Source organism: Salvia miltiorrhiza, unplaced genomic scaffold (genome assembly GCF_028751815.1).
Source record: "Salvia miltiorrhiza cultivar Shanhuang (shh) unplaced genomic scaffold, IMPLAD_Smil_shh original_scaffold_471, whole genome shotgun sequence".
Taxonomy (NCBI): Eukaryota; Viridiplantae; Streptophyta; class Magnoliopsida; order Lamiales; family Lamiaceae; genus Salvia; species Salvia miltiorrhiza.
In genome coordinates, this window is record NW_026651557.1 from 589,807 (window position 1) to 597,620 (window position 7,814).

Here is a 7,814-nt window from a genome sequence, read left to right on the forward strand (position 1 = left end):
TGTAAGACTTTACATGATGTCGCATCGATAACCAAACAGATGTCCGCATGGCAAGCAACTATACGATTTACATGATGAGGAAATGTTAAAAAAAATTGACGCAATGGACACCACCAACTATGGACATCATGTAAATCGTATAGATGCTTGCCATGCAAACATCTGTTTGATTATCGGTGCGACATCGTGTAAAGTCTTACATAGACGATTTACATGATGTCCACATGGCAAACTCTTCTTTAACGTGAGATCTTATTCATAATGCATCTACGATCAAAGAGTTATTCACATTGTAAGCAACTGATATAAAAAAAATGGGGAGAAATAAAACTGGATGCATTTAATGGAACTACTAATACTTGTGTATATTACCATAGTTGGTGGTGTCCATTTCTATGGCATTCGGAGTTGCATATGAAACATTGAAAACCTCAATTGTTGCAACTAAGGTATAGAGGCAATTTTTTCTACTCCCTCCGTCCCAACTGAAATGTCTTGTTTCTTTTCGGCACGGAGATTAAGAAATGTGTATAAAGTAGATAAAGTGAGTTGGTGGAAATTATTTAAATATTAAGTATAGAGAGAGAGTGTATTGCCAAAAAAGAAAACAAGACATTTCAAGTGGGACAACCCAAAAAGGAAAACAAGACATTTCAGCTGGGACGGAGGGAGTATTAAATAAAAGGTTTTATTAAAATTAAAATGGAAAAAGCATAGTTTCCACGTGGCAACAACTTAAAGGTGATTCGCAATACATGAGGCGTAGGATAGAAGCACACGCAGTTTGGGAGCCATATCTTATAAACAAGATTTAGATAATTAAACCATCATTTGAATATAATTATGAAAACTAGGACGACCATCCGTGCGATGCACGGCGAAATCGAAATTAAATGATATGTTTAAATAAATAAATATAAATATTAAACAGAAACAAAATATAATAAATGCAAAATATGGTTTAAAAATAAAATACTAATTACTCAACAAAATTTTGAATTTAAAAAACGTAATTTTTAATTATGTATAAAGTGTAATGATAATTATTAGGGCTGGTAAACCGGTTCCGGTTATCCGGTTTTAACCATAACCGAATCGAAAAAACCAATTTTCGGTTAACCGATAACCGGTTTTTATCGGTTTGGTTCGGTTATCGGTTAGTGTGTTCATCACTAACCGGTTAATCGGTTTAACCGGTCGGTTAACTAGTTAAACCTATTAACCGGTTTATTTTATATTAAATTAATTAATTAATTTATATTTTAATATTTTTATTTTTATTTTATAAAATTATAAGTCTCTATAAAAGTTTTTTTAAAACTAAATAATCATAAGTCATGAGTTGGTGGAGTGGATAAGACTCCATCCTTTCTTCCAAAAGGTCAAGAGTTTAAATCCTATTGCTCACATCCAATAAAATTCGAATTTTTTTAAATTTAACCGATTAATTCGAAGAAATTTAGAAATTGAATTATTCACCGGTTAATACGGACCGGACCGGTTATTCGATTAACCGGTTCGGTTACCGATTATAAGAATGGGGCTTATCCGGTTTCGGTAAATCGGACCGATTACCAGCCCTAATAATTATAGTTATTAAATTATTTTATAATAAAAATTAATATTACACATTATTATTATTATTATTATTATTATTATTATTATTATTATTATTATAGAGTATTTCACATAATAATAATAATAATAAATAAATATTTCCATACACAAACATAAATAAAAAGTTGTAAAATTTTAACAAAGAGAAAGAAAATAAAATATTTTAAATTTTAATAACCTATTCATTTTAAATTCATTTTTGATAATTTTTATACCATATCAAAGATCTTTTGACGAACTTAAACTTAAGATGCACATTGAATATTTTTTTATAAATTAAATTTGACAATGTCTAGAAAAGATTTTAAATTATTAAAAAAAAGATTAAAAAAATGATGGAAGAAGAGAGAGAAAAAATGAAGGAAAAAAAATTGAGGGAGAAAACTCCTCTTTTATATATTATATACGAACTTAAACTTAAGATGCACATTGAATATTTTTTTATAAATTAAATTTGACAATGTCTAGAAAAGATTTTAAATTATTAAAAAAAAGATTAAAAAAAATGATGGAAGAAGAGAGAGAAAAAATGGAGGAAAAAAAATTGAGGGAGAAAACTCCTCTTTTATATATTATATAGATATCTGAGATTTCTATTCTTTGCACGTGATCCTTTGGCAAAAGGAATTGGGCTGGGCTTTTGAATTTAAAATCGTGTATATACTAGCCCAAAATATGTAAATTATGATTGAGCCTTTTGAAACAATCCCATTCTAATTTGAAACAATTTGTTAATGGTCCACCCAACATAATTTAAAAGGTTCGAAGTATATATGCCAGTATCTCATAAAAACTCATACCTAACTTGTAGAAATTAATTCCACATAATCGCATAACAACATTAATCTTATATACAAACGAAAAATCTTAAATTAGTATAACTTTCGAAAATCCTTTGTTGGAAAATACTCCTTCCGTTTCTTTTTGAGTTGTCCCACTTCAAATGTCATGTTTCCCCTTATGAAAAAAATTAGTCTAAAAAAGTGGAAATATTTGGAGTTCATATCACCTTTTCAACTCTACATTACACCACTTAATAATCTGATTAACATCTTCCTAAATAACCATGCCGAAATAAAACAGGATACTTGAGGTGGGATGGAGGGAGTAATTTTTATTTGTTTTTCCGGGCGTGTATCAAGTTAATATTCTAAATTCCAAATTTCTCCTAAAATCTTATTAAAGGAAAAGTCCGGGTATTAATGGCAGAGACGGACACACGTACCCACCATGGGGGCACGTGCCCCCACAATGTTTTAATTTTTTTTATTATATATATATATATTTAATTTGTACATAAATTTAATTAAAAGATAATAAATAATTAAATTTTTAAACTTTCAATCTCTAATAGACTTGGATTATTATGTAGTAGTAACTTTCTAACATATTTAATATTTAGGGTGTATTTGCTTTGAGGTATAAAAAAGAGATAAACTCCATTTACTGTTGTATATCTCGTTTGTTTTGACGTAATAAAAAAATCCGTGTAGATAGTATAAATTTTCGGGCAACATATTTTCTCTTGGAAAACGGATAATTTTATAAATATATTATCATTCAAACCAAACAAAATATAAAAAATATGAATTTTATCTCATGCTATTATCCATATATCTAGAGGAGAAATAAAAAGCAATCAAATCCTTAGGGCATGGCTGGTATGCAGGAATGTAATGAGAATGGAATGGTGATTCCTGTGCCCATTCTCAATCCTATGGCTGGTACGATTTTTGTAATAGGAATCGTCATTCCCGATGGAATGCCTATTCCCATGCACATGGGATTAGCCATTCCTCCCCTCACCCATAGTATTATGTATTCCCACGGATATGAGATTACTCTATAATAAAAGTTTATTTTTTAAATTAAATAATAATAATAATAATAAATAATAGTAAAATAATTTAATATTATTAATATAATAAATAATAATTTCAAAAATAATAAAATAATTTTAATAATAATCTAATATAACAAAATTAATAATAAATAATAATAATAATAATAATAATAAATAATAGAAAAATAATTTAATATTATTAATATAATAAATAATAATAATTGTAAAAATAATAAAACAATTTTAACAATAACAATAAATGAATAATATTAGTAAAAATAATAAAAAAAATTTTAAAATAAAAAAATTAATTAATTAATAGTAAAATAATAAATGATAATAATAGTAAAACAATGATAATAAATAATTAAAAATAAATAATAATAATAATTGTAGGGGGTGAATCCAACAATTACGGAAGTGACGTCAGTCACGTCTGAATCGACGGGCACTAGCAACCTGAAACCACAAGCAACGTTAGAGCCCTCCGAAGAGCACCGGTGGGGGTGTCGATGGAAGGGCCTCCGACGCTCAAGTCAGTAAACCGATGGAATTATTAAGCGTAAGTAACGTAACGAAATAAATAAATGGTAAAAAGAAGTCAGTAATAAGTGATGTATCCGGAAGATCGGGGTGTCCCGGAAGTTGAATGAAAGCTAATGAGCGGTGTGGAATAAGGGACGACGGACGTCCGGGCTAGCGGGGCTAGTCGAGCGATCGGAACCTTTGAGAGTTGTGAGCGTGGAGGTGGAACGGAAGAACGGGGAGAGCAGGAGATAACGGGAGTTAGTGATCGTAAGTGCAAGAATGAATATCAGTGACGACGGATCAAGGGGCGACGGACGTTCGGGCTGGCGGGGCCAGTCGGATGATCGGAACCCTAGAAAGTTGTAAGCGTGGAGGCGGAACGGAAGAGCGGGGATAGCGGGAGTAAGAGATCGTGTGTGAGTGCAAGAGTGGGAATGAATGATTCTCCGTGCCCAATTATATCAATGGGCTGGTGTATATATAGGTTACGGGCTCGTAGGATGGCGGCTAGGGTTTCCAGGTTCCGATCATCCGACTGGCCCCGCCAGCCTGAACGTCCGTCGCCCCTTGATCCGTCGTCACTGATATTCATTCTTGCACTTACGATCACTAACTCCCGTTATCTCCTGCTCTCCCCGTTCTTCCGTTCCACCTCCACGCTCACAACTCTCAAAGGTTCCGATCGCTCGACTAGCCCCGCTAGCCCGGACGTCCGTCGTCCCTTATTCCACACCGCTCATTAGCTTTCATTCAACTTTCGGGACACCCCGATCTTCCGGATACATCACTTATTACTGTCTTTTTTTTTACCATTTATTTATTTCGTTACGTTACTCACGCTTAATAATTCCATCGGTTTACTGACTTGAGCGTCGGAGGCCCTTCCATCGACACCCCCACCGGTGCTCTTCGGAGGGCTCTAACGTTGCTTGTGGTTTCAGGTTGCTAGTGCCCGTCGATTCAGACGTGACTGACGTCGCTTCCGTAATTGTTGGATTCACCCCCTACAAACAACATTTGTTTTTTCGGTGGTAAGCGCCTCGCCGCCTTCCCCACCGCTTGCGCTCTTGAAATGGTATGTTTTTGTATAATATTGATGAGAATTTTCTGCTTTTCGTTTTTGCATTTTTTTTTTCTTCAATCTTTTGTTCAAGTCTTCTATGTTCTCAGATTCTGAATCAGCTAATGCTACTTACGAGCTGTAGTTAGAAACTTTTAGCTATAAAAAGTATTTGTAGCTATACAGGAATCTGTCAAAGATTATAATAACATTTTCTAGTTTGAAATTTCTACAAATTGTAAAATTGTTAAGTTTATATCGTTCTAATTTAGAAATCAATACTGCCTTATGCTTATTGGGGCATCTTTGTTGACTTAAATCACATGTCATTGTGTCTTGAATATTTTTTTTTATATATTTAAATTAGAGCAAATCCATAAACTAGGAGATGTGAGGATAGGTACCTTGAATCAAACAGACTGCAGATGGGAGCATAGTTGATTATTGTTATTCATTGTTGGATAGTATACTTATTTCTTAAGATGAGTTGATAGTTTGCTACAACGGTATGATATAGTATTATACTAACCATGTATTCCACCCTTTAAATCTTGAAATTTGGACTCAGCAGTCTGCACAATTTCATTATGTATTCCCCCAATTTTTTTTAAGGATGATTTTGGTGCTATGTTGATGTTATATTTGTATGAGGTGGACGATTATATATATTCCTCGTTGAGATTGGTTCCATTTACCTCTCGAAAATGCAAAATGCTAAGGGTGTGTTTCCTTGATGAGCTTCAGATGAAAAATATGCTTTTGGTTTTCTTAAGGGATGCTGATGTGCGAGCAATTATAACATGATCCTTCTTTTTTTTATGTCTACAGACAACAGTGTCATGTGAAATCATCGTAAACACATACAATCTGACAGTTACTCACCAAAATTGCTACCCGGAGGTAATGCTCTATTCTCCTATTAATCGTCATTCTTGTTGCTATTGTAGAGCAAATTAGGAAAGTGTAGAAGGGTGCTTGGGATGAGAATTTGGAACCACAATGTTTTTACCCAAACCAAAACCCGCATCTGTTTCCTACCATTTTCTTTCCCTCTCTTTTCATAAAGTAAATTTGGACCAAATGGTGCAACTCGTCAAAACATAGTTAACTATTAGCAATCATTCTTATAACTAATTTGAATAATTCATATTCTTAAATCTTAACAGTGATGAAGAGATTGGCTCTGCACAGGTATGAGGACTTAGAGAGCAAGGCAATTTCTCCAGCATCTAAGATCACCAAATAGAAGCGAACCATGTAAATATTCCAACTATACTATCTTCATGTATGTACATGATTCTGTCATGATGCACGGGTTAGTGTTCATATCAATGTATTGTTGCATAGCCTGTCTCATTTGGATCTAAGATGAAGGAACCTCCACCTACTCTGTTGCTATTTTCCTTAAAACTCTGTTTTTTTATTCTCCTTTATATTTGTAGCTTAAGGATTCAAAGATACCAAAGGTAGAAGCATTTAAAGTTTCGGGAAAAAGCTGCAATAATTTCCTCTTGAGACAGGTATGCTTCTCCATCATTGCTCGTACTTTATGAGAATATATATTTGCTCGTACTTTTTGTGATTGTAGTCTTTCATTTGGTTGGTGATGTTAGTAGTTCTATCTCTATTATTAGGATGCATAAAAATTGACATATAGCAAGAAATTCTAATCGATTGCCTTATTTTAATAATCATTTAGATGGCACCTAGCAAGAAATGGATGAACTTTGTGAATGATCGATTGAATGAAAAATATAAAGCTGGCGTGGTTGAATTTTGATTTTATTATTGTGTGAATAAATCAACAAAAACATGGGACATTCTTCATCACACTAACTTCAAATTTTATAACTTTATCAGGATGAAATTGTTGAAACAATTCAACCTAACCCATCTCTAGGTAACCTTGAACTTGCTGAAAAATGTTTCGGGCCACAACGGCATGGAATTGTTTATGGTTATGGAGGTGGTGTGAAACGGAAAACATATCACGACTGGAAATCTTCTTACACCAAGGAACTCGAGGAAAAACTTTCTGCAAAAGATGAAGAAAAAATCGTCTGCTTAGGAAACGAGTGGATAGACTTGAAGAAAGGTTCGATCAATGGGAGAGAAGTGGTTTACCATCAGAACAAAGCCCACATTTTTGCTGGTATAACTTGTTGATTCTTAATATATTCTTGTGAAAGCCAATAGTTCTCTCAGTTCATTGCTTTTGTCTAGTTAATTATTAACTTAAATTCTCTTTTCGCAGAATAAATTTCTTCATTTGCCATCCAAGTGTAACAGAGTAACTCTTAGACAGGTTTCTTTCTTTCTTTCTATTGCATTTTCTCTTTAATTAGATCATATTTGTTTTCAATTTTGGTTAACTTCTCTTTATATGATATTAGAAAACTGAGAAGCAATTGTCTTATACATTCGAATAGGCTCTTAGAAAACTTAACTCTGTTTGCAGGTTTTACTTTTCTACTATCCATTTATGTCGTTGAAACCTTGATCGAAGCTTGGGAAACAGGAAAAGAAAAAACGAAGTGATATCTTAGCTTGAGATAGAGATCTTCATTCTGCTGGCTAATATGTAGGCTTAATAAATGTTTTATTTTCCTGAAGTAGACCCTGTGTAGTTGGAATCTGTTTATATTCTTAACAAGTGATATCTTTCACGTTCACTTTTGTATATCCAACATCTAGTTTTGTATATTTCAACTAATTGAAAGCTGCAAAATCAAAGTGAATAATAAAATTTATGTTTTGTATATCCAA

General features: G+C 32.9%; 1 long non-coding RNA gene across 6 annotated transcripts; it reads left to right on the plus strand.

Annotated features, from left to right (window-relative positions):
* The first annotated feature begins 5,730 nt into the window (after positions 1–5,730).
* LOC131004946 (uncharacterized) lies at positions 5,731–7,814 on the plus strand. 6 transcript variants are annotated; one of them, XR_009095166.1, is made up of 5 exons: positions 5,731–5,948; positions 6,215–6,363; positions 6,491–6,568; positions 6,909–7,353; positions 7,507–7,814. It is a non-coding gene; the product is annotated as an uncharacterized LOC131004946 (long non-coding RNA). The 6 variants fall into 6 exon arrangements; XR_009095169.1 differs by having other exon boundaries at positions 7,117–7,353; XR_009095168.1 differs by having other exon boundaries at positions 5,733–5,948; positions 6,240–6,305.